Raw genomic sequence first — 27748 nt, forward strand, 5'->3', positions numbered from 1 at the left:
CCTTTTATTTTTCGGTCCCAATTCGTATTTGAGTGCGTGGAAGGGAAACAACCCGCGTCTCCCTGGGCAGGAGCAGCGCAGCCGGGCAGGGCAGCGGGAGCTGCCAGGGACTCCCCTCGGCAGCCTCCCCAGACCCGACCCGGCCACTAAGGGGCTGGAAGGTTTTAAGCTGGTTTAAGTTAACAAACTGCATTTAATTAGTTTTACCACATCCTGTAATCCGAATGAAATGTATAATATTTAAGATGAGAAGAGTTTTATAGTATTTGTGATTCACTGAATAAATATTTGGAATCTGAACTCTTGGTAATTCATGCCCATTTGGAAAGGGCTGGTTGTGCGGAGGAACTGGTTAAGAAAACTGCTCAGACAATCATTGTTCCTGTGGAGTTGCGTGAGTTTTGGTGTTTGTTTCAGATATTTTGCTCCTTAAGATTTTTTTTTTTTTTTAGATTAGTATTTATTTTGCTTGCTAGTGCTCTTTTGGAAGCAAAGTCTACATTTCTACATTTTAATTCAAATCGATTGTATTTGGAATAGGTGTGAATATAATGCATACTTAGAACAACAGTCCCCAAAATATTCATACCCTGGAGAGAAAAAGTAATGTAGTTCATTTTCCAATTTCCTGGTAGTAAATTTTTTTTTTCCAAAAATATTTGCTGGAAGCTGCATCTGACAATTGTGTTTTATTATAATGAAATTTAATGGAAATTAAATAGGTAACTACTAAATTTTGAGTAGTCATTCTTACGTGAGAGGTTCCATAGGCATCTTCTTGGAAAAAGTGTTTTGGGGTATAATTTACATATTGGATTATGCAAACTTTTCACTTTTTTCTTTTTTTTTTCTTTTAATGCAATTTTAAGAGAAATCAAGCTCTCTTTTAATATACAAAGTAGACTTTTTTCTTTACTTGAAGTTGTTTTCTCTTCCATGTTGAATTTTGCATTTTGTTTTAGCCATTTATAGTATTTATTCATACTGATCGGTTCTAGCTTCTTCAAATCTTCTTGGGTAGTTGTAGTTTCTTGCTACAATAGCATGTTTTCCTGTATTTAGGAACCAACTGGTGAACCATCTCCTAAAAGACCAAGAGGAAGACCTAAAGGAAGCAAAAACAAGAGTCCCTCCAAAGCAGCTCAGAAGGTGAGATTATTAAAGAGAATTTCTGATGTTATATATTTTTTCATCAACTAATATCAAATATTCCAGTTATTTGGGCTGTGAACTGTGGAGTTTGAAGCTTTTTAATTATGGAAGCCACATCTGCATATTTTTAAGAGTAGAAATAACATTCTGCAGGAAGACCTTGGGTACAGAAACTCTTAAGGGTAGCTTACTKTTTGAATATTGTGCAAATTGGTGAAATAGCATGATGCATTTTCTGAAATCTACTGCATATAGTGGGGAGATCAATAGTAAGAATTTTATTTTCCTGTTTTAAGATTCTTGAAAGAAGAAGGTTAATTTCTTGCCTACTTACACATTTTTCTACTACAGACCAAATCTGTATATTAAAGCAAAGTGTTTTGTAAAACGTGCATTAATGAGAAGCAAATTCAATTATGTGTTGATGGAAATAACTGCATTTATTTGAAATTTACAGCTTAGAAATATGATGATAGTGAATTACAGTAAAAGCCTACTATAGATTGTTTACTAATCAGCTTCAAAGTGACTTTTTCTTAAAATGMTTTCAGTCTTCTGAACTCTTATTTCTGTTGATGATCGTGGCAAATTTTAATTCTGGTGGTTTTAAATACCCTCAGCAATAGCACAAACTCACAGAAGTCATTCCATTTAGTGCATGGACCTGAAATCACATACACATTTTACCCAGTGATYCAATTTTATTCAAATTTAGAGAGGCTCAGCATTGGAGAATTGTACTAAGAAGGGAAATAAAACCTTTCTATATGAATAATTTTAGTGGAAGCAAATAGGCTTGAAAATAAACACAGGAGTTTTGTTTATGTAGATGGTTACACAACAGTTACCACTAATTTACAGGTACTAAATTGAAAACAAAAGCTTACAAATTCTGGGAGTGAAGCTTAAGTGTATCAGCATCTTTTAAGCAGTTGTATGGCAAAATGGCCTCATCTAATGATGGTAAATTTCTCAGTATCCCTATGGCACTGATCATTTCAGTWTGATATTTTTGTGTTACAAATGACTATAACAACTACTGATAAATATCAAATTATTAGAGGTTTCATGTGTGTTTTGTTTTAAGTGTTTTCAGCATTTGTTTGACGGATGTTTTCAAACTCTCTTTAAATGTACAATTGTTTTTTAATTTCTGAACTGAAAAAAAATCCTAGCATATTCTGTCAAAAAGTTCATAATTTAGTTTAAAAAATGCTTTACAAGTACTTTAAATGTGTCAAAGCCACTCTGCAACCTAGTGAGCTTAAAATGTTGATTTTTTTTTAAACTATAATAAAAATGTTCCTCAGATTCACTTTAAAATAGCTTAAATTTCAATCTTCAAAAGAGAGAGAGAGAGAGAGAGAGCAATTTTTTATTAGTCTAGCAAGTCCAAATGTGAGCTTTAGTATTTTAAATATTACTCTTAGGAGTGTTGGCTTTCCTAGAAGAAATATTTGTAGTAAGATTAAATTTTAAGTAATTCATAAAAATGTATTTTCAAAAGATATTTCTACAAAATAATAACACTTATTCATTTAGTTGAGTGATTTGAAAATTAGTATAAATGGAAAGTAACTTAATCATTCATGTATGTGGATATATCAAATCTAGTGGTTCCCATGATAGTGGTGCATATAGTTGTTTTTTAATCCAAGTTACTAACTGTGAACAATTTCATTGCAACATTTTGGTTTTCTGAGTGCATGAAATTAGTCCTCTAATTAGAGCAAACTCTCTTGGGTACTTGTGATATAAAAACTYGACCAAAGGCAGTCTGTCCTTTTTATCATAAAGAAGTCTTTGGTAGTTACTAAATTAAAAGTCTTATTTTTTTTCCTAGGTTTATAGATTAAATATGCGTTATTATATTATTAGAAGAGTTATCAAATAACTCAAACATAAAACAATTCTTAAGTATTTCAGAAAAGAAGTCCTTGAGATCATATTTTGGAGAGATTTTAACTCTTTTCCAAAATAGGTAATTAATCTTCTCTAAAATGGTCCAGCTTCTCACTTGACATCTGAAAAGTTTTTTTATGTAATTTTAATTTTGACAGTGTAGCTAGCAGCAATGTGAACTGAAAGGCTTTGCCCCTGTAAGGAAGCTTCATTTGATGGTGAAGGTGTCAGCTCTTAAAAGAAGTGAACTATGTTTGATTTTCTGGTAAACACATTTACACAGACGTGTACATATATATATATATATTTATTTAAAGCTTTCTACACCCTGTCCTAACTCTCAGAAGTACAGTAGGCTGACCTTGCTTAAGCCTCTGTCTGTGTGAACCTGGGGGCTATGGATGCCACTGGAAGCTGCTGGTATTTCCGAGGAACACCGCGTGGCCTCTGTTTTCCAACGTGAGCTCCTTGCAGTGTGCTCCAGGGTTCACGACACGCTTAAGGGATAAGCGGGCGCGCCACTAGCAGCCCCAGAGCGCCCATGGAAGGCACTCGTGATTAATTGATGGGGTGTTCTCTTGCAGCCCATTACACATCACAATTAAAAATGTATTACACAAACATGCAAGGTGGTGTAAGACCCACACGAGCCCCGGGACTTTGTTTAGTTATACTTGAAAAAGTAAATACTTTCAAATTGGTTGGGGGACAAATGGCCCTAGATGATTGTGTTGTGCATTGAATTTTCTTGATTTTTTTTTTTTTTTTTTGAATTTCGGAGCTTGTGTTTGGTCTTAGTAAACTGGCCTTGGGGCATTTGAAAACAAACTGTGCTTGTTAGGAAATTAGCAATGTGAAACTTGACAATGCGCACAGAATGTTGCAAGACCAATTGGACAGCTAATAATTACTCTAATTTYGGGTAATGCACATAAAAAAGAACGTGCATATCATAGCTGTCTAACCTGTTATGAAATGCACTTAAAAGGTAAGCCTGCATTTTATAGTAAAACAAATAATTTCTCAATTGTTTAATTTTCACAAGCAGAATGAACACAACATGCTAGTAGGCAGCAGGCGATAGACTCCTTCTGCAAAATGACTGCAAGCACCTCATGCTTGAGGCTTTTTCTCCACAATTAGGTTGCTACTGAAGTCTGTGCCTTTGGACAAGTCATGCTGTTACTCATTTAAAATATTTGTAAAAAATTAGCAGGAAAGTGAAGTGTTTTTTTTTTCCTAGGGACCAGCTTTAGTTGCGCAGAAAGCTGATAGCAGGGATGTTCCTTTCCCAGTTTCCTGGGGGTTCTGTGGCTGAGTTTTATCTGTCAGGCTAAGCTGTGTTTGCAGCCTGTCTCATTTCCCCTCTGTATTCAAAGGTTTGTCTTTGTTTAGGTCCTGTAATTGTGTTCGATAAAAGTATCGTATAGGCCTAACTGCTGTCCTGCTCGGAAGGAACACAATTATGAGGATAAAAAAAGTATTATTAATTACTGCATGTTTGTGTCAAGGGGATAACCCTTAAATATAGTGCAGCCTCTTCAGTAAAGTTCACTGGCAATTAAAGGATTTTGAGTATTGCTGAATTTAAGGTAGTTATTTATTCTTGATGTAGTAAAAAACTTAAAATATAGCCAGGTCGGGGCAACTGGAAGCTGTGAAAACCAGGACTTGTGGTTCTATGTGTGAGTGCATCTACTACTGTTCCTCTGTTACGTGGCCAGAGGTTGGCATGTAGAAAGGCAGGACTCTTGAGTTAAGCAGTCCAAAGGTTTTTTTTTTTTTTTTTTTTTTAAAAAAGATGCACGTGATTAGGACTGTGCCCTACATTGGTTCACGAAAAAAAGATGCACGTGATTAGGACTGTGCCCTACATTGGTTCACGAAAATCTGTTTGGCTTCTCTCTGCTTCATTCATTCTCACCCACACTAATCATAACAGGCTTAAAGGGAAAATAGGATTGGTTATAACCAATGCCATAGCGTGGTTATTGTACCTGGAAAGGAAGAGCCCACACGAGATGTTTTGAGAAAGATGTGAGAAGCACAAGATTGGCTCCTGCTTAGGGTTACAACTGGTAAAACAGAACATGGAAGATGCATTTTTTTTATCTAGCCAATACTGAAGTTTCTTCTAAGACTTTTTCTTTTTAAACAAAATAACTTTATTTTTTAGAAGAGGGCCACCTTCCTATGCAGATTCTTTTGACATGGCCTCACAGCAGTGGTCTTTGCTCTGAGGACTACTGGTTCCTTCACCTGACTTACACCTACGACACATTTTATCTGAGGTCCCCAGCAGATCACTTTGCAAAGTGGATCGAGTTCCCCAAATTTGGATTCTGTTGCATTTGCCATCCTCCTGGACAATAGATGGATGCCCAGAGAGCACTTTATAGCCGTTCAATTATTCATACTTGTCTTGTCTGGTTAATTGCCTTCGGCTGTGCAGCTCCGGTGCCTGTCTGGGCATGGCACCTTTATGCAACAAGGAGGCAGAGATGATGGGCAGTCAGGTACTGCCTTTGCTGACTGCCTTTCCAAATGCTTTGGAAGCAGCATTTGGTGGCCTCGTGGTACAGGGCTTAGTGAGTTGCAAACCTGCCTGGTCACTCTCCTCGGTGAGAAACAGTCATCGTTCTCACCCAAGACAAAAGTACCATTTTCTGTATAGATCGTGTACTTAAAAGCAGCTACATCTAATTCTGTTCTAAAATATGACATAGTAAAAAAAAAGATCTTGTTATTGTTCATAGGAAATCCTAGAATTTTTCATGAAGTACCATAAAAGTGTGTTTGACCCAGCCCTCCTTTACGTTTGGTCATTTTGTGCAAGTGGACATTTAGTCTTTCAAAATAAGCTCCTGCCTTCCAGTGCAGCATCAAATGTTAAGAAAATGCTGAGCAAACACATCTCGCTTTCAAAAATTGCCTTAGAGGATTAAGGCAGCAGCTTCCTTTTAGCCAAAGCACTTGAGAGCTGCTGTGCGTAGGGTGCCTGAGAAAACTTGCGTCCTGCTACCCAAATAAGACCCATTCTTATCTCTGGGTAGCTTGGGGCTCTCTCCAGCTTCAGAGGCAGCACTTTGATTAAAGCAAAAAACCAGCAGACCAGCCTGCTTTCAGTGATGTAAATATCTGTTTAAGTGGAAAACCACCGCTTTGGGACTTACCCTTTCTTAGGAGTTGCATGAAAGTTGCATGGAGAAACATTTAATGATTTTGTCTGATGAACAGTAAAACATACCTTCTAGTACTTAAACCACAAGGCAGTCCTGTGCTTTTGGAGGAAATAGGGCCTATGTTTGCAAAATCTAAAATAAATCCAAATGAAACGGAGTAAAATATTTTTTTTAAGCTTCATGTCTTTATTATCACCACTGGACTGCCAGTGCTCCTTCTCAGTTGCTCCCTAAGTGTTTTGTCTTTCTCCTCCTGTAGAATGGAGATAAAAACGTCCACTTTGGAGGTTCTTGTCATTCATTTTTTTTTGCAATTTAGTCTGTGGAAACCCTCCTATTTACTTACCGAATCTCTCTGTACCAAAACATAGTAGCTGGCATGCCCTGCTGTTTGCTCAGCTCACCTCAGGGAAAGATTTGGTTTTGATAAGAACTGGGGAAATGTTTTTCTTCKAACATGAGGTGGAAATCTTATACAGCAGGAATATAGTGCCTTTCAATCTGGAGGGTCCCCAAGCACTTGACAGTCTGGTACACGAACTATCCAGCGGGAACACTAGCCACTTCTGACATGGTCCTTCCCCTGGGGCAAAGCATCGCTAATGGCAAGCGGCCATCCTGCGTGACAGTTTATGACAGGAAACAAAGATTAGTTAGTCAAAGAAATCTCCCGTGTTCGCCTTCCCATCCAACTGTATTAGGTGCTCCAGTTAAACTTAGGATTTGTGTCATGTTTTCAGGAACTTTCATTGTGAGACTGAATTAGTTTCAAAAAAAAATGCTTTTTCTTTTATTTGTTTGTATAGACTATAATTTCTATGAATGGACTGATTTCTGTCAAATGTGCTAAAATGCAGAAGAAAATGCATGTTTGTGCTTAATAACATGTCAGCTACTGATTTGCTAGGAAGAAGTTCAACTAATACTTTCTTTGAGGATATGTGCCCTCTGTAGTTTCTGAAATAAACCTCAGTGCAAGGAACTGCACATTTTCCAAACTGAAACACATCCTTTCTCTGCATCCTTCAGGCTATATGGTCTAAAAAAAGAACACATTAAAAGGAATCAAAACGCTGAAATAGACGGCTACAACGTATAGCAAATGGACTTTAACAAGTATTCTCATAAGAGGGTTTCACCTTACATGTAGCACTGGTATAAACTATTAAAGAGCAGGTTTACTCTTTTAACAAGTCTGAGTGATAATTTTGCCCTTCAGGAGTGTGAATTTTACTTTTTTCACAGCTCTCTTCTTGGCGAGATATTTATTTCAAAGTAATTTCACTGAACTTGCAGTGCAGTCTTTCTGTAGAGATTCATCCACTGCTTCTTCAGCTCAAGTTCTCTTTTAGAGGGATCCACTTTACACAGCATAGGGTTACAGTGTATGTTACAGAGGTTGACCAAGTGATTTATTTAATGAGACAGTTGATTTCTAAGGGAAAATCAAGTACACGTACAGTTAGCTGGAAAGAAGGAAGTCTTGGAAATGTGGAAATGCATTTGCAGAAAGTGTAGAGAAAAATTTAATTCTGAGGGACTTCGTATGCAGCACGAGTCTGGATCTCACTTGAGCTGGTGGCAAAATTTTTGTCATCCTCGGTGGGGCAGGGTTATTGACCTGAGATGTATAGGTAGGTATACGTACAGGCAGAGCCTGTCTGGGGAAAATAACCTGCAATTTGCATTTAGAAGCCTGTCAGTGTTTTGCTGTAGCGTTTAAGTAGTATTTTTTCACAGTGTCATACAAGGAATTAATGGAAGAGTCCTTAGCAAAACACGCATTTCCTTTAAGTTGAGCTCCAGAGCTCCAGGACCAACTGCTGTGCTTATATCARTATAGCTGTCATTTAGGGCACCTTCCATGCTGTTTCCTCAAACCTGAAAAGGGAAGGCATATTTTTGAACAGCCAGAGCTTCCCCTAGAGCTTAAGGATGTGCTTTTGCCTGGAAAACGTCACATAAAATAGAAAATGACCTCCAAATATGAATAATCTTATGTTTATGGCGACAGCAGTTCAAATCCATTTGATGACTGAGCATCATGAGACCCCAGTCTGCCCTGCCAAGGTGTCCATACATCCCTCTCTGCCCTGGCACATGGAACATAATCACGTTCCCTGCTCCAAAAAASCAGAAGATCCAAACAAGTTAGAAGCCACCTGAGAAATGGATATGGATATTGTTATATTATGGATATTATGGATAATGTTACAGGAAAGGACTCCTAGTTACCAAGGCTTTAAAATAAAGTTGYAGTGTAAAATATGTTGTATTTCTTTTCCCTTTGCAGAAAGCAGAAGCAACTGGCGAGAAGCGACCCAGAGGCCGGCCTAGAAAATGGGTAGATATTCCACTTCCAATCATTTGATATATATATTTTTTTCATGTTATAAAGCATGTTTTAAGTCTGTTCTTTAAGAGAATGCTTGTTTCTGCTTCATTTGTAAGAAAGAACATTGATCTCTTCTGTCTGTTCTGGTAGCTTAACTAAAGGGTTAAGATAGCAGCAAAGTTAACGGCAGCTTCCTACCTTTAGACTCTGGCAGTTTGCTCAAGACATTTTACTATTAAATGTTTGCTGGGAGTGAGTATTTATGTGTCTCTTATCAGCATGAAAAGAGGCAGGACTCTTTCTTCAAAAAAAAGAGTACCAGTGAGATAACTCGCTCAGTAACTGAGTAACAAAGGTTAAAGGGGCACTATCAGACTTCAGAAGGTGGTTAGGAGAGGTGATAACGTTCAAATGTAGTGTGTACAAGATAAAGCTTGAAAAGCAAAATCTATTTGTTCCACGTCGCCTGGAAATGCAGTGTATTTCTCCTAAAAAACACTGAAAAARCAAAAATGAACTGTTGTATATTTGCACCTAAATATTTTTTGTCTTYTTTTCCCCTTCTGGGCCACCTTCATGCCTCACACTGTTGTGCCAAGTGGCAATATGTTTCATTTGGAGTTTCTTCTTTCCCTGTCTGTTGAGTTTGTAGATGTGTCACACAAATGTGTTTTTGCAAACACATCTGAATCTTTGTCCATACAAAGATTTTGCTCTCAGACACCTGAAATTCTGTGGTCTCCCCGATGATTCCAGCTGCTGAGAGCCTGCCTTTCACCCTTSTCCTTCGTATGTCCTCCCCTTATGCAGACACTTGCAAAGGAAACGTGAGGGGATGCCCCTTGAATAACCCAGTGGGGTGTTAGAAGATGTGAAAGGTGCGGCCATTTGCTCCATCATAAGTTAACATTTCTGCTTTTCCTTCCCTAGTTCCCTTTCCCATTTTCTATGCAACATTTTTCTTTAAATTTCYTTTTGTTTTGCCTCCCCATCTAATTTCCCCCCTATATTTTATTTTACCCACTCTATCTGTTTTGCAGCCCTGCCATTTTCCCCCCTTTTGTTCATTTTTTTGGCCTAGGTGCTAGCACTGTTATCAAACGAGCTGCTTCCCAGGGCTCCCCAGAGTGTGGGCAGCTAAGCCCTGGAGAGGAGAGGTGACTTCAGCAGCCACTTTAAGAATTAGTTGTGTAGTGTTGTCCAGGAAATTTCTCCTAGGTCTGTGGAGCAAAGCACACTGTCCCATACCAGAGGTAATGTTTATGGCTGTGTTTTTTAAATCAGCCAGGTGAAGAAACCCATCGGTGTTAGGAAACTTGGTGGCTTATCCGAACGTGTCTGTGCAGGCAAGGCAATGTCCTCGAGGCAGCCAGCAGAAGACRACTGCAAAGCGTAGTAAAACACGGATCAATCATCGTCTGCTTCCTCCCGAGAGGGTCTGAACCTGCACATGTGGATGCAAAGTGTTACTTGCTTGTTCCTCACCTTAGGTGCAGTCCCAGAGGAAGCAGCAGAAATAGCTCTTTTATGAGAGTCATTTATAACAGTCAAGCCATCCCCACTGCCTTAGGAATAGCCACCCAGCCATGGATGCTGAATAGCTCTGTGCAAAGGGAATATGTAGCTGTTTGAAATGTTAGACGATTTTCTCTTCCAAACACTCATAGTCAGAAATTTAAATGAGTTTTCAGTGAAAAGGACTAAGTATAATAATCGGGGTGGTTTTAGGCCAGCATACTTCCCTTCTAGATTTATATCTTATATGGGGAAGAAAGAATAGGCAGTCTCAGTGGAGCATTAAGTTCAATATAGTCTATTTGTTGGGTGAAGAATCTGARTTGCGGGAATGGAAATTACTGATTAGCTAAGAGACATTGACACTGCTTCGTCATGAGACGTATTTTTAACAGGTTCCCTTATTTCTTTGACACTAAGGCTTACTTTTAAACTTGCTAACACTTCCTGCAGTGCCTGTTGGTGGCACAGTCTTATTATTTCAATATTCTCTCTGTTATTCCAATAGTGTGGTTGCTTCGTGGGTTATTCACAGGTAATACTCATGCCTGCAGCTTGCAGTTGAGATAACTCTGAGGATCATGCCAATGATACATGCCATTTTTTCCATTCCTTTTATTCTMTTTCCAGTCCAAATTGAAATGGAGGATTCTTCCTATGTACCTGATGAAATGGAGGGTGATACTAGATATTTCTCGAGAAAGAAATAATGTTAAATTTGTATGAGCCATTATGGTGCCTGCGGGTTATAAGCCAAGCTTATAGTTGACATCAAGGAAGGATTTTACACAAAAGCAGATGGCATGATACTGTCCTTTGTGTTGTAACATCCAACCCTTTTTATTACCCAAACCTCATTCACATTTTTAGTCATTAGTTTCTTTCTTAATCCCATGTATTTATACATCTAGTGTTAATGATAACAGCTCTTTATCAGTTAAGGAGCGCGTAGATTCGTGGAGAGGGCAGAATTTTATGTCACGGGTATTTTTCCAAGTTTGTAGCCCTTTTGCGAGTCCAGAGGTTCTGTGTCATATGTTGTTCATCAAATTGTAAAGTATTATTTCTGCTGTTTCCTTCAATATGCCCATGCAGAGACGTACGAGCTAACAGACCACTGTAGAATTCCGGTAGCTGGTCTTTCTGCCGGTTCAAATTAAGCATTTAATGTTTGTGACTTGCAATGCATTTATTATATATGATATTTTAGATGAGAACTAAATCTTTCTGACTAGCATGAAACCGGGGAAGGGGGAGGGAGAGGGCAAGCCAAGTGAAGAGGGCCAGGAACCCAATTTAACAGAAGCACAGGAGACAGCCGGTTATCTTTGCAGTGCAGTCGTGTGCACCTTGTAAAGCTGTCAAGGGAAAGAAGGCCCTTGTTGGGAGAGAATACAGTGAAGATTGATGAACTCTTCTGAAAATACAATATTCAGCCACACAGAAAACCTTTCCAAATGTGGAGAACTAACTGAATAAAGATCCTGAAGGTAACAAGGGTTGCATAGCTGGGGAATGCGGGTCTTTGRAGCTGGGAACACAGGAGCTGCTGCTGGAGAACTCGTCTTCCCAGTAAGCTGCTGCACACGTGTGAAATGCATTTGAAGCTGTGAGTCCTTTTAATTGGGAGAGAAGGAAACCTCTTCATGACCTTGGTACTCCTTAATTTTGGAGGTTTTAGTGCAAGAACATGTTCTAGGCTCTTTGGGTGCATCTATGTTAATGTTTTAGCTGAGATGAGGTGTGCACTTTGGAAGCGAGTCCCCCAGTTGTCCCCCCGTTGTCCCCATTTACTGCTGGCTGTTCAGTTGCCCATTCGGTCAGCAGGAGCTGACTGGAAGTAAGGGGTATGAGTAGAGCAGGAGACTGAAAAATTGCCTGTGGTACTGCTTGTTCCAAAGCACTGCACCCAAAMCCTCTGGAAATTTCACAAGCTTCTGGTGCTCTCGTGTGTTAGTTTAAGGGAGAAACCTGAAACTTGGTTCTGAGGATGGTGCTTTACAAGAATATTAAGATTTTATTTCCATTCTTTTTGATATTTCCCTGAGTGAGGTGAGGGTAGGAGGAATGGTTGATGTTTGTATGTTTGTTTGTTTGGGCGTTTTCACATTTCTCATCCACATTGTTTAACCTGAAATACAGATTCCCTGTATGGCATGGCAGAACCATGCAGAAAAGCAAGGGACTGTCCAGAGCTTCTCACAGCTTTGAATGGACTTAAGTGGGAAGGAAAGGTGGCTGCTTCCATGCTGTGATAACATTTTAAAGGAGAAAAATGTAGTTCTAGCAGCCACATGATTATAACTGTGGAACAGAAGGAGTTTATTTCCAAATACAGGGTGCCTCTAAAGTGTACACATTCATATCTATTTAGTGCTTGCTGAAATCCAAAGAACAATGATGTGATTTGTTCAGGAAAAGAAAAGACTTTGCTCTTCCAAACCTTTTGTAGGTCTAGATAGCAGATTTCAGATTGGTAGAAGATAAAATGATGTTAATGAGAAATGGAAGTTCATTTCTTTAAGCGGGATTTTTAGTGATTACCTAGACATCTTAGTATTTTTGAAGATCAAGTTTTCCCATTTCTGGTGAGGGAAGAAATATTGTGAGTTGATTTAAGAGTAGCCAAACTACATTTAAAAATCTTAAAGAAAAATACTTCTTTCTAATAACATTTTCCCCAGATTACTTCCCACTGCAATTTTGACATAGCTCACATATCAAACCTTAAATGTGGTATTTGTTAGATGTTTCTACTCTGGTAGTACCAGAAAGTCTGTGTCACAGAATCACAGAATGCTTGAGGTTGGAAGGGACCTTTCAAGATCATCTAGTCCAACCCTTCCTGCACAAGGACAGTCAGGTCTAATTTCTGGCTAGATATGGAAAGTGAGGTTCTGAATTTTGAAGAAAATAGGAAATTTCTCTTCAAAAAGAAACCACTTGGTTCTGATCATGTGTAATCTACAAGACCCGTCAATATTTTCATGCTATTACCTGCCTTTAATGAGTCTTTCTAACCCATATCGAAGTAACAATTTCTGTTTGGCAGTTGTGTTGGCCCTGTGACATGAAGCTGTTCAATCATTTTTTCTTATTCTCATGCAGTCCAGTCTTTTTTGTTTCATATAATATGATAGTTTAAGGAGTGTTCTGATAAAGTCACATAAAGACTTATTCACTCTGTGGTGGACAGAGAAAGACACTTGGAGATCATAGTCCATCCTGCCCTGAAATAGGTTTCCCTGCTCTACAGGGATGGTGAATTCCCTTTCAAGATGGCAGTCTTTTATTGTTGGGAGAGACAATCTAAATGACAAAGTGAGACAAGAGTCTGATTCTTAGAAAGGGAAAGCTATGTGAGATAAGCCCCACCCTTTGGTAATAAGGTGCTTATCAGTGTATAGCCAAGCTAGATTCCATTTTTATGAGAAAATATTTTTCTTTGAATGAATTACCTCATGGTCTGTCTGGAGCAAACTGTCTGAGGTGAAGCTTCAATTATATGAATATGATAGTTAATGAAAAAGAAGATTGATGCTGATGAATTGARTATGAGCATGAATTATAGCTAGAGACAAAAATTTAGTTACTCATACTTGGGAGAATAATGTGATGTGAGACATGTTACTTTATGTCTTTCCAACTTTTGATYGCAATATATGCGGTGTCACTGCTTTGTGTGAACAAATCATGGTATTTGGCACATGTTGATGTTATTTTAATCCTCCAAACCACCTTCCCTTCTTTGTTAAGGTCACTGAGCTTATTTTCCAAAATGGTGCTATAAAATACCACCTTCTGTCACGAAGGTGTTTTGCATCTGAAAGGGCAAGACTGTCATCTGTGAAGGGTCATATTTTTAGTCATCTAAAGAACCTGAAGGGGCTTTGATATTTATCAAAAAGGAGATCTCTTTTGTTCAAAAGTCCTAAATTTAAACGGTAGACAAAGAACACAAATACTCTAAAAGCTTTATATTTATATATCTAGTTTCCAAGACAATATATAAGAGAAATCATCCCTCAAAATCTGAACATTTTGAGACTAGCAGCACACATAGCATTTTTAAGCTTTTTTTTTCTTATGACTAGTGCATATTGTGATGCTATTTTCTGGGTGATTTTTACCTTTTTTATGCATTCTACTTACTGGGGCTCTTATTTTCCATACTGGTACCAAATGAATAAAAATATTTATCAAAATTATGTTATTTCTGCCTTTCCTGTGCTGAGGAGTATATATCTCTATACATGCCTTCAAAGCTAGTCCAAGCACATCCTGGGCGCTGTTGTTGTTCTTCATTAGAATCTCGGAGCCATATTCCTTGTTGCTGTAGGTAAATGTACCATTTTTTAAAGGTCAGGACCTGCAGGTCCTGGTTCACAACAACAGAGCATGCAGCAATGATCTCTCTTGTGTAAAATAAATTTATATTTCCAAAAGGATATTTCAATCGTTCCTTAATTCTCTTCCACTTCAGGTAAGGGTTGTCCAACTTTGCCAAAAGGTTATTTTGCCTTTAACTGTTGTTTCTGAGTTAGTAAAGGAAAATCTTATATTCCATTGAAGGCTCAAACTGGAAATTTTAAGTGGCATGAACACAGAAATTAAAATCACTAGGATCAGTAATGAAAGGTAAGCTGAAATTCTGAGCTGTTTCTTCTTTATGATCTCAGATATTATTAATGCCCTCTCAGAACTTAATTTCTAAAAGTTATTTTTCCCTTTGGCAGTGTATCTTGACTTCTTTAAGACTCATTGCCCATTTTCTATATGAGGAAAACAAACAGGGAGGGTGGTAAAACCTGCAGCAGGAAGGTTTGCGCCTTTGGGCTTTGAACGCCCCGCTTTATTGCTGCACAGTYCTCAGCAGCTGAGCATGCAGCTACCTGACAGGCAAAACCTATCAGCTGGTGAGAGGTGCACACACTCCTTCTTGCTCCTGCAGTTCGGTTTTCACTCTTGAAAATGTTACGAATGCAGAAAGAGAAGCTGGGCCTCACCTCCATTGCAAATGTACTTCCCAAGGTTAATTGCCTTGCCCAAGGAAATCTGTAGAAGAGCCAGGAATAGAACTCAAATTTCCTGGCAGCCTGCCCTGTGCCTTCGGTTCAAGGCCATCCTCCTTCAGCCAAGCTTGCTTGTGAACAGGTTGGATGAGGGAGGGGAAACATACTTTCGAATTCTGCATCTTAAACTAGTATAGGGCTTTTCCTAGTTTCTGCAAATTTGGATGTATGCCTCTGCCCTGTGTCTAKCTGGTGGGACAGGAAGAGTTAGGAGCAAGGTATATGATAATTATCTGCTTATTCCCTGTGTACAGGCTAAGTCAGAGAGGCTAGGGGCCAGGAGGATCTTGCTGCTTGAACTCAGCCCAACACTCAGCCTGAAATACACTCAAGAAATGCATGAGTGTTGGTGATATTRGTCCAATACATGACAGAGGGAGTCACCAAACTAAGATGCCTAATTCTCCGAATATGTTCCATGTGTGTAATCCATGTTTTGGGATTAGCTTCCCTCAGCCATAGCTGTAGGATAGGGCTGTTCCAGGTCATTGCATCCAGAGGTGGTATTGCCATTCCCTGTCCTCCTGAAAGGTAGTGGTAGAGAGGAAAGAAGAAATAAAAACCAAAGCTGTTGAAGTATCACCTAGGACAGAAGATTAGGAYTCAACACTTCTAGGATTTCTAGGTTTTCTTATAATTTCTGGCTAATTATGCAGTATATTTAATGCCTCTGTGCTGATTTCAGTTTTATAATRCAAGCTCTGATTGTACTACTGTACTTAGAGTAAAACATCATATTTACACTCCCCCAATGGCAGAAAAACTCCAACTTTTAAATGGCAGTCAGTCCTTCTGTGGATGAATCTACTCTTCTCCATTAAGAATTATGATAGTAATTAAAGAGGAGTAATAATTTGGGCTTCTGCTGTGTTCCCTGCAGCCCCCAGCAGGAGATGTGGGTGCTGAAGGAACGCAGTGTTTGTCCTGTGCTTGAAGGGTGAGGAAGGAGGGTAGCTGCCATCATTAATGTTTAGAAAGTCCTCTTAGGCGTCTGAATGAAATTTATTATGTGCAATAAGAGCAAGCACAATTATTTGCTCTGCCTTAATCCTGAGACTAAGCCTCACTTTCAGCTGCTGTTCAGTTTTATATTTTAAGTATAAGGCTGGATTTTCAACAAGAAAGGGGACTTCTTTCAGTAAGTAGCTGCAGAATGTCCTCACCAGAACATGGCTCCTAATTTTGCTGCCCCGCACTCTGAATGTGGGGCATGTTTTGTATGAACTGTAATGTCCCATATATGTGATTTAGTTGGCATGACTCATTCTTACTCTCTAGTCTTGTTTTGTACTAGGTGCCAATTTAATAAACAAAGAGAGCATGGTTTACAGCGGAGTTAACAATGACATTTACAGTGAATGCTTTTATTTTTTTTAATCCCCAAATCCAACCAAATTGTTCATCAGACTACAAAGGAAAAACAAAATAAAGTAGAGAGACAAGAACCTTAGTGTCACCTCTGAAAATAGTTGCTGTATAAGGAGCAACATAGGCCTTTATTAATGAAATAATAAGAATCAGTGATTCAAATATGCAAAAGTGACACCACAGGTCAAGAAGGCAAGATCTGTTGAGGTCCTAGAGAATCTAGATATGATCAGTCTTCAGGGAGAACCCTAAAACAGGAAACTCTTAAGGTCTGGAGAAATGAAAGACTGGATGAAAAAGTCATCCGCTGAGGAACGTATAATAAAACATATAGTGTTGGACCTGATAATGTTCGTGCAGCACTGTTTGGTTTGCAGTGTTTTGTCATTCACTGTTCAGAGTGGTTCTGATCCACAGAATCTTCTTAGCAGCTTTGCTGCTATTGGAGGCTGCTGATGGGGTGTTTCCTTGTTTGCATTTGAGAGAGACAGCAAGGGTGGGTTTTTTTTTTTTTTTTTTTTTGGTTTGTTCTTTGTTAGCTTGTCTAGTTTTCATATTTTCGTGATTTCTTGCTAGGAAGGCGACTTTTTTTTGCTGTGTAAGGACATGCTGTGGCCGCTGTGAGCTGACAGACATTAAAAGGAGAGAGTTTTGTTTTGTTCTGTGTTTTCAACATGGACATCTTTGAATTTCATCTCATTTCTTTCATAGCCCAATGGAGTGGGAAATCTGTCCCACCTAGGCTACTCAAGCACAGGTCTGGGTGGGAACTCCTCAAATCCAGCCTGTTGAAATAAGGCTTCTGTGCAGTGGGATATTTAAACATCATGGCACCACATGGGAGAAGATGAGAATCCTGGGCTAGCCTAGTGCTTAAGGTGTTCATGCAAACACCTAGGGTTATGTTTCCTAGGGGTGGTTTTTGTCTCTTCCAAAAGGCRTGTGTTAGATAACATAGCCATAGAAAACAAAACCCACTTCTGGCTCTGTTAGGGAATGGGCCTTAATTCATAATCAGACGTCAGCCTTTTCCTTGCTTTCCTTCCATGGCCTTGTCTCTGCACGGTGCTGCAGCTTCAAGGGAAAGGCTGGAGAGTGGTTCTCATGCAGTAAAGGAGCAAAGCTGGTGATGAGGATGCTTGTGTAGAGGACATAGGCGCTAGATCTTCCTCCTGTGTGTTGAAGGATAAATAAACTGTGGATACTCATACCCCCAAATGCTCATGTGCGAGTTGGGTGTGAGTTCCATATAGAGGGTTTGGTTCTGAGTCCTGAACTTTTCTTCAGAGGAAACGGGGAGATTTTAGGTGTCTTATCAGCCGAAGTTGTAAATGCAGTAAAGGGTTAGTTGGGAGGTAAGGCTTATTGTGGTAGAACAAACAGTTTTGAGCATGTGTGCAGAGGCTTTAACGCTAAGTAGGAAAATACCGGAGAATTTGGGAACTTGCAGGGTTAGGCAGTTACGGAAACAAGATGGATTGCATCCAACCCTAGAGAAGTCTCCACACACGTAAGACATGTTATCTGTGTGTTTTAACGTGTAGCTGCAAGAATTTTACAGGCAACGTCTTGCTGTAATCTATTTGCATGTGATTTAAGTCTTTATCTTACTGGTTTAAACAGTATTATGTGTTACTGTGGCACATATTGCAGGCTTCCAGGGCTTTGGTAATTCGGTTATACGTATGTGTGTGTGTGTGATTTCCATTGCTGTTTTAGGATGCTAGTAATGCATAATGTATGCCTTTATTCTTCATTTCCTGTATACTTTTAATTATTTTTTATAAACTTCCTATTTTCAATTTGTTCCATTCCAGTCTGTCTGTCCTGGTCGCYGTGTAATTGTAGGGTCAGACTTCGGTGCCAATTATGATGATTTAAATAGTAGTCTGGATAAGCTACATTTCAAGTAATGTCTGACTTGTGTATCTGTATCAGTGTCAATGAGAACAGCGTCTGGTCTACAGAGATTGGATTGCTTTGATTGATGGTGATTTGCCAGTAGTAGCAGTCTCCGTTTTGGAGCCATTAAGATTATCAGCGAATTGGCAAGATTTAGAGTCTTTACATCCTGTCTCTTCAGAATAATTGCTGGGAACTCAGCATACATTTGGCCTGGTAGTTCCTGTATACAGTAACAATCATTACTTTACCCAATATATTATCTTAATCCATTTTGACTGTTATATCAATTATCCTAATAGAGAGCAATTGGGGCCCGTTACAAGTCGTAATACAAACACATATGTGAGCTTCACTATTATGATCTTATCAAAGTTGCATTGTGCTAACATGTTCTTGGGGTTTCCTTAGTATTCACACAGAACTCATTCATCCCCTGGCTGCTCGCACTGCATTGTTTCCTGTTAACGATGCTAAATGCCTCCAGGAATCTGCTTGGGGACCCTTATTCCACAGACAACTGTCTGTTTGGGCCTTGAAAAAATCATTTGACACAACACTGACAATATATACATATACATATATATATATACACAGTACTTGGAATTGTAAATTTAAAAAATTCAGAGGYGAAAAAGCTATCTGTACCATGGTATGTACTTCTGGATTCATTCCATTCATGGTAGTTCCTTAACTATTTGGAGGAAGTGGAGTTAGACACAGTTTTAATGATGCTTCATTACAGGCCTCCCATTCAAATCCGAGATGGCTCCAGGCTTCAAGCAAGTATTTTATCAAGATTTATATATGTCTGATTGAGATAGATGGATGTGGAAATGGAAGCAGTGTGCCAGTGCTTGGTGGCCCTCCTGAAATCAGCGGTTAAGCTRATGAAGTTAGTTACCCCCAGATTTCAGTCCATCCCTGTCTGCCACTAAAGTGGTATATAATGACATCTATAATCCATGGCAATAGTCAGGTTTGTACAAAGATCACATGGCCTGAGGAAGATCTGCACGTGTTCAAGTTCTGCACTAAATGAACAGAAGCTTCATGCTGACTCTAGCATGGCCAAGATGATGCTTGAATTGTTCTGTAACTAGGATAAATTCATTATTTGTGTCAAGGAGTTTAGGAGTCACTGCATGGATAATGGCTTGATTAGGTGGATACAGAGAATCAGCAGGGATTTTACTGATGCTATTTTGTTCTAGAAAGGAAGCTGCAGTGCCTTGAAAATAGTGTTCCATTTTTTAAAAAGTAGAGCTTTATTATTGTTTAATCACTTACGTGCATTATTTGAAAACAGGAATATGGACATCTCTGCACTTGACCATTCAGGAWTTTTTTCTAGCATGTAGAAAGACATGGTTTTTGAAATGGCTGAATGATTCTGCAACTTCCACTTGTATAGCCTTCATTAAGGGCATGCTCAGCTGTGGTCTCATGTAGATACTTACTGAGCGAACCAGATATTGCTCAGTGAACCAGAGTCTTTATAAGGCAAGACTGTGTAAAATATTGTTTTAACTGAAGTGGATTTAACAGCAAGACTCCCACTGACTTCATTGGAGTTGGTTTGTGTGTGATACTTAYTGTTTAAACTAGATCAAAACTCTGTAAGGTAAAGGCAGTACTCACAGCACAGAGACCAGTAAAGAGAAGTTCACACATGCACACAAAAATATTTCAAAATTAAATACTTAATAACCATTTTGCTCCAAGCAGAAACTATTTAATCTCTTTTGTTTTTCAGTTTAGAGAGTAGGAGGTTTCAGAGCCAGTGTGGGCAAAACAGATGCTATGTTTATCCAAAGTGCAGATTAATAATTCTGTGTTCATAAATCACCAAGAAAGTTATTTAAGGGAGAGGTTAGAGCCATCATGATCTTCTTTTTTTTTTTTTTGACATAATTATAAATCATTGTGGCTTACTTTGAATGATTAAAATTTCAACCAGCTAATTGTATAATGTAGCAGAGCAAACTTYTRTCATTTACAAGTCCTAGTACACTCTTTTTTACACCTCAAAAATATATTCTTGAGTATGTAATGCTGGGATAGAAAACTCTATTGATTTATTCAATTCCCTCATCTTTAGTTGACATGTTTGTTTTCATAAAAGCTAATAATGGTCTTACGGTAAGGAGTTAGAGGAGAGATTCCCTTGCTCCTTTGCGCTTACACAGTGTGAGTGTTCTTACCACTTTGCTTATGCAAAGAGACAGAAGCGAGAGTGAGCCATAACTACATCCTTTCTTGGTCTCTCTTTCTTCTCCTCCATGTCTCCTTTTGAATATTTAGTTTGCCTGCTATCCTTGTTCAGGGTCACATAAATGTCATGGATAGAAACTTTGAAAAATCTCTAGTACTGAGTAATTTGAACATGATAGAGCAGTGAAAAAAAGAAAAAGACATTTATTTAAAAAAAAGTCTGAATGGATTTCTTTGGAGGCTCTTTGATAAAAAAAAAGCATCTGATCCATGTCTAAATATGACAAATTTCAGGTAACCTTTGAGAAAGACTAACAGCAAAGAGTAAAAAAATGGCTAGAATGAATGAGAGTAGAGCCAAAGTCCGAGCCACTAGTTCTGCAGCTCTTTCATGTGGTGCCCATGCACAGGACGTGCTGGAAGCACTGTGGGAGCAGGCAGCTGGAAAGTCTTGCCCCGTTATTCGGGATCTGACCTAACCAGCTCTCGGTTAAAACGTGTCCCATGCACTGATATTAGAAGTTTTCATTGTAGAGTAAAAGAACACATAGGTGTATCCATCACCTTCACATTACTGTGTGGGGCCAACCATAATCCCTCTATACTCTGCAGTCTAGGAAATTGAAAAGAAAAATCATTTTTCCTTTTTCAGAAACAAAAGTGACTCTGAAAGCTCTTTTTCTTTCTGCAGCAATTCTGAGCTGTATCTCAAAGCTCAGGATGTGTGTACCAAGGTCTTATGTACCAAGGTTAGCTGTGGAAAGATTCAGTGCAGAAGACTGCATCCTTCCAGTTTTCACTGTCACATTTTGTGTTTCAGTCACTCAATCTGATACCTGGGGATCTTCTGGTAACTGTTTATTGTTATAATGACATATTATTATTGTAACATTATTGTAGACTTGCTCTTTCAGGAAAGATGGCCAGACTCCAGATCTGAGTTGACCAAAAGCATGTCAGCTTGAGGATAAGGAATTATGAAAGGTCTGTAGACAGCTTAAAATCACTTCATTCCCTACATGTCCTATCCTACACTATGCATTTGATTGGGCACTTCCAGAGAAGTGCAGCAAAGAATTGGGCTGACAGCATATGATTTAAAATACCCCTGACATTTCTGTCCTACGTAACACAAGCACCAGGGCTGATTTTGGGTGGCAATGTATCAGCATGATGAGTGACCTAATAACGAAATAGAAATTTTGAAAAGGTATTTTCATACTTCATACAAAAGGAAGCAGGAGACGGCAATGTCACTGTCCAGTGAGGTGAAGTCTTATTTTTCCTARTTTCAAATGTATTTGTATCTGAGAGCAAATATTTTCCCTCACATTGAGATTTTCCTTTTAGTTATTTGTCAATGAAGTCATAACCCCATGATTGAYATCATAGTCTGCAATTGTGAAAACTATTGCAGTCTCATAAATTTAGCTTTATAGTGATGCCGGAACGATGGAGAAAATGAGCTGAAAGCGAAAAAAAATTGCTATTTATACTCAAATATATTTAGTAATTATCAGAAGCAGATAAATTTTTAGAACATAGTTCTGTAGGACCAGCTTATTTCTTGGTATAGTGCTGCTGAAGGCAGGGATTACCTCAGGGAGAAACCTACCCCCTGTGTCTGGAATGACTTGATGGCAAACATGTGAAGAGGAAGTGCATTTATGCTCCAGTTTAATATATTGGAAAGCTTTCCCTCGTCTGAAAGTCTTTCTTTATCTCTGAATTTCCTGGCTTTTGTGGATTTATATTAGATCATTAATGTTATTTCAATGTATTTTTTCTGGTGTTTGATGTCTTTTAGGTTGTTTTTATTGGGGATATAGTATATATATATTTAATGAAAGTAAAAGCAATCTTCTATTGAGGAGGTCACAAAGATTTCATGAATACTGTGTACTCTACCAAGTGCAAGGCCTCTTTTATTTGAGAACTGTGTTATCGCTAGTGTAGCTAGAGCATTTTTTTATGAGAAGAAAGATGTGAATGTCTCTTAATGAACATTTTTAGCATCTATTTTCCAAAGTTTTGGGCCATTTTTAGTATTTTACAGAAGAATAAACTCTCCAACTCTACATGCATGTGCTTGTAACCCCTTATCCACACTATAAAGAGACCATGAGTACAATACCTTTCAAAACCTTTCAAGAGAATTCTTTATTTTCAAGGCATATGGGAAGATAGGATAAACAGCTACATGCTATACTGAAGTGCCACTGTTATGTTGCATCAGAATTACCCATTATGTGCCTGCTAGGAGGCACCAGCCTGGCTGGGGAAGAGTTTGTACTAAGTCAGGCCTTGGAGAGTGAAGAAGTTGGGGCACGTGGGTATGTGATGAGTGTTTTTCTCACCTGAGTCCTTTTCTTCYCTTTTTCGCTCTCTTCTGCATGGGAGGGAAAGGACAGTAAGGACTTGACATTGGCCAGAATGTGCCARGCAGCTGTGTAGGGTAATTTGCTGTGGAGCTGGCCGTCGTTCCTGGTGTTCTTCCTGATTTACAGTGGCGAAATGAGAGGTATTTGAGTCTTGAGTAGTTACAGTTTTCTTTTGTGGCAGATCAAAGCCCGGCGTGCATAGCCGAGTTGTGGAATTGCCCCAGCTTTACTTTAGCTGTCCATCATGTGCAGGATGAAGTGAAGGGGGGAGGACAGAGACCTCTGGTTCTGGAAAACCTTGATGACAGCCAGATGGTGTTCCCGCACTGCCTGTGCTGGTTGTTTCTAGCAGGAATAGATTTTTTTCCCTACTCTTGAGTGGATTTTTACCCTTGATGCCCCAGGCCTGCTGTTTCTCCTAAGCTGGAAAACAAAGGTGCAAGGCATTTTCATCTGTGTTTTTACATGTGTCACTGACAAGAGCGGCCCCTGAGGACTAAAATCTCTTTGAAATTGCCCCTGCCTGTTGAGCAGGGGAGAGCAGACGTCAGGCAGCCGCGTTCCCGGCGATTCCAATGAATTGGTGCCTTGAGAAAAGGAGGAGAATAGAGAGCCAGGACCTGTGCCTGCAACAGGATCATCTGTGATGTTATTAGATGCCACATGCTATTTATGTTCCTCTGCTGCACTTGATGTTCAGGTATCCCGTGTGCATGCAGGGCCAGGCTACACAACTGTGTCCATTACATGAGGGAAGAGAAACTAGTTTCTTTTTTCGTTGGGGGAGTGGGAATCAGCAGAGTTGTCCATGGCACTGTGTCCTGGAGCCTGTAGAGGGGCAATCAAGACCCAGGTGGCTTTGGATTTTTATGTCAAAGCACATACAGTATGGCTGGAATGAGATCTAGACTGGTTCTTCAAAGTAACATTAAAATATCTCAACTGGAGACTTCTCATCGAAAAGTAACTGAAGCTTTTCAAAATGCTGCCTTCCTTTCTGCTTGGGAAGTTCCCACTGCATTTTGGGCTCCCTTACAACCTAAATAGCTTAAAAACAAATGTGTAGGGAAGCTTGTGAAAAGCTTAGATGTAGTCTTGAAGGCAAGCTTTTCTGGGGAGTGGGAAGGTATTTGTGAAGAAATAATATATATATTATTAGATGAACTGATGCTCTTGGAAAATAGTAATATTTTTAAGGACTCGCGTTCTTTAGGCCTGTGGTGTTATGTTATTATGAGCATGTTTGTCTGCCCAGAGAGGTCGTGGAGTCTCCTTCTTTGGAGATCTTTAAAACCCGCTTGGATGCAGCCCTGTGCTCTGGGTGACCCTGCGTGAGCAGCGGGGTTGGACTAGATGACCTCTGAGGTCCCTTCCAACCTTAAGCATTCTGTGATTCTATGATTTTATGGTTAGATTTTCAACTGTATTAATCCTGATCTTCATTTCTTGCAAGTGTTTTGAATTCCTTTCTTTACTTAATGACATGGCTTTAYACTTTTGTTGATCTGCATTTGGGACAGGTAGGTTTTCCTGTRTTTGAGGAAAGTCTGTTGTGGCTATGCTTTGCTAATATCACAGGGAAAACTATCACAATTGATYCCTCAAGGACTCAGTTGCAAGTGTGATTCATGTGCAGCCAACAGGAGCAAGGAATTTCCTGCAGGAGATCCCTCAGGTTGTCAGCAGCAAACATTCCTGCTGAGCTTCAGTGACATCGTGCTYCTTGCCGGTGTCACACAAAGAATTGCCCCAGGATTATTCTTTACTTTTGATGCCAGCAGGTCCCAAACCTGTTTGTTGATGACTCCTACTTGCTGCCTTACTTGGATCTTAGTGCTCATCTTTCACTTCTCCTGCTGAGTTGCTACCACACTCACAACCACACTTGGAGGAGTTATCATTAAGGGTATCGAGGAGTAGATTTTTAATTATTCCCTAGTATATTGGAGTCATTAGCTCAAACAAGGCTATGAATGCAAGGCTGAGTCTGTTACAAGCATATAATTTCTGTGTTTGGCATTCTGTATGCTGCATAGCCCTTAGTCCTCTTCGTGGAAGACGTTGCAGAGAAGGTCTGCAGATGACAGAAGCTGTGGGACCATGTTTGCTATYCCATGCTCTGCCAGCGGAGGTGGAAATCTGTCCTTGTTCATGCTTTGGGCCTCRGTCCCAGGCTCTGTGTGGACTAAATAGCCTTGGTTTGCCTCAGACTAGAAAACTGCCACTGAGAGATGGCTTTTCCTCCCTGTGACAGTTAGCTTCCCCATGGCAGGTATCTTTCCCCTGTGTCCCCAGAATCTCTACCAAAAACACCCGGAAAGAGGCAGCAAGGTTATGAAGACTTTATTTAAAGACCTGACATATCCCATTGCAGTTTCTCTCTCTGTATTTCTCTTTCTGCTTCTTCCCGTGTTAGACCTCAAGATGGACTTCAGTAACGATGGCCAGATGAGTTAACAAAGTTGATTACTGTGGTCATTTTTAGCTTATTTAATGGCATTTGTGTTTCTGAGACACCTTTCTCTTACACTCATTTCCCTTTTCTGACAAAGGCAGGAGGGGTTTCTGTGTGGGCCAGGAGTTCTAAGCCTAAACGATTTCCAAATTTCCTTTTTCCTTTAGTTTCCCACAGGCACTGCTTCTTAGTTTCTCAGGAAAATTTCCCCTAGGATTTGTCTCATTTTCTCTAGCATTTCAAAGTTTGGACAGGGACTCTCTGCTTCCTGCAGTTTTTGTAATTACATCCTCTATGCCTAGTCATGGCCTATTAATTGAGTCATACGCACGAGGGTGCATAAAGGGATTTTCTGCTTGCTGCTTCTGGGACAGAAGGAAGACTTCTCACCCCTCGTCCTGGGAGGTACCAGTAAAGGATCAGGGCAGCCTGGGCAGCCCGACTGGCTGGCAAGGGTTGTCAGCTCTCTGTTTATCGTATAACTTCCATAATTATTTATCACAACAGTGCCTTTTCCCCTCTCAAAGAGAGGCATTCTTGGTAATTCCGGCTCCAGCATACTTTGGTAAAGTGCTTAGAGATTAAAGTTGCGAGTTCAAGGGCAAATACACTTGGCAGAAGGAGTTTGTAGGGTTGCTGCAGTGTCTTCTCAGGGTCTGTGAACTACTGCTGCACTAAATGTCTGAGTATGGTGACCAACCACCTTTCCCCACTGACAGACTTCTTGGTGAGGCACAGCCAGAGGTGACCGCCATTCTCTTGACATGCCAATATGATGATGTGCCCTGAAGAGATGAGAGCACTAGTTGTAGGGTTCTTGTGTTGGGTTCCCACTGTTGCCTCTCAKGTTTCTCCTTTTCTACTTCGTGCCRGGTCTTGCAGCCTGCTTTAAGCACCTCCTTCTCTTTCCAGTTGCCTTTTGCCTAAACTAGTCCTAACGTACAGGAATAGTGTCCCTAGAAATATTTTCCCCAGCAGTAACCACTGCTTTCTTTGCACCTTCCGTGTAAAAGAGCAAACCGTTGAGCTGGTGGAAAACTTGCAGATGCTGACAAGTAGTGTCTGCTGCTGAGAGAACCCGCTGCATTCATGTGGGAGCTAGAAAATCTCTGGTTGTCAGTGCAGAAATGCAAAGACATACGCTGCTCACATTCCTGGTACATGTGCACCCTGAAATCCTGTTTGTGGTTACTGCAGCGTCAGTCACCTTAATGCATTTTTATATCATATTTTAGCTGTGATGTGGGTGGTTATTTTAGTCTCAGTTTCACAGTAACTGTACCTGGAATGATTACATGAGATACAATACAAAATATTTTAATGCCAAACGAAAGTGATGAGTGTTGCTGGCTGGAATCCTCCGTGCCGCACCGCTGAGCAGCCGCAGTGGAAGTAGAGGCTTCCTGCAGCTGCAAGTGCTTAACTCGGAGACTCATGCAAGTAGCTTCTATTTAATTGTGAGGACCACAACATCTCTGCAAAAAGTGAACCTGACTTATTTGCAGCTTGTGCTGCTAGCTGTGGAGACAAATACATGCACATTTAGGAGCTGGGAAATTGAGATTAGCCACACATTTTGGTTTTGAATTTCTCAGCCTTTCTGTAGCTTCTTCTCTTTCTAAAATAAGTGTTTTATTTCGATAGTCGTGGTGAAGAGTATACTACCAGGGGCTTGTGGGACTATATTTACGTGCTCATTGGTTAAGTGTTCCTCAGATAAGCATGCATTGTATGTAAAGGCATGTGAAATACACATTTACATTTGTACTTCTACATACATACATTTATATACATGCATAAATATGTAAAGCCCTCATGGATGGTGAGTGCATTACAGGATTTTTATGTAAGTTATAAAACTGCTTATGGGCTTGCGATTGTTTTGTAACATACGTAAGACCTGAATAATGTTTTCATTTGTCTGAGGAAGACTTCAGGGTGCTGTGAGTGGCTGTGGCAAGAAGTCTTAAACCGATGAGTCAGATCTGATGTGATCAAAAAGAGCTGATGAATGACAACTGAGCAGGAGAATAATTCGGTGTAAATTGGATGCCTGACAAAGAACAGTTCAATCTGTATGAGCCTTATGAGGTCCTCAGAATATCCGTTTTTGAGCAATTCTGTATATGTACAGACACACATAGGTATTTGTAAACTGAGGAGATTCCAAAGCAAAAGTCTTTTATTAAAATTTAGAAAATAAAAGCATATCACAGTTAAAACTTTTCAAACATAAACTGACTCCAAACTCACAAACCAAACCCAGGAAG

General features: G+C 39.6%; 1 long non-coding RNA gene across 1 annotated transcript in view; it reads left to right on the plus strand.

The window, feature by feature from the left end:
- Positions 1-1011: 1011 nt before the first annotated feature.
- Positions 1012-27748, plus strand: part of LOC112958858 — a 105992-nt gene continuing 79255 nt past the window's right edge. The window contains exons 1-2 of the long non-coding RNA XR_003251514.1: positions 1012-1149; positions 8530-8580. This is a non-coding gene — a long non-coding RNA (uncharacterized LOC112958858). The remainder of the gene's footprint in view (positions 1150-8529; positions 8581-27748) is intronic.

This window comes from Nothoprocta perdicaria, unplaced genomic scaffold (genome assembly GCF_003342845.1).
Source record: "Nothoprocta perdicaria isolate Ctin4 unplaced genomic scaffold, notPer1 scaffold_91, whole genome shotgun sequence".
Lineage (NCBI taxonomy): Eukaryota > Metazoa > Chordata > Aves > Tinamiformes > Tinamidae > Nothoprocta > Nothoprocta perdicaria.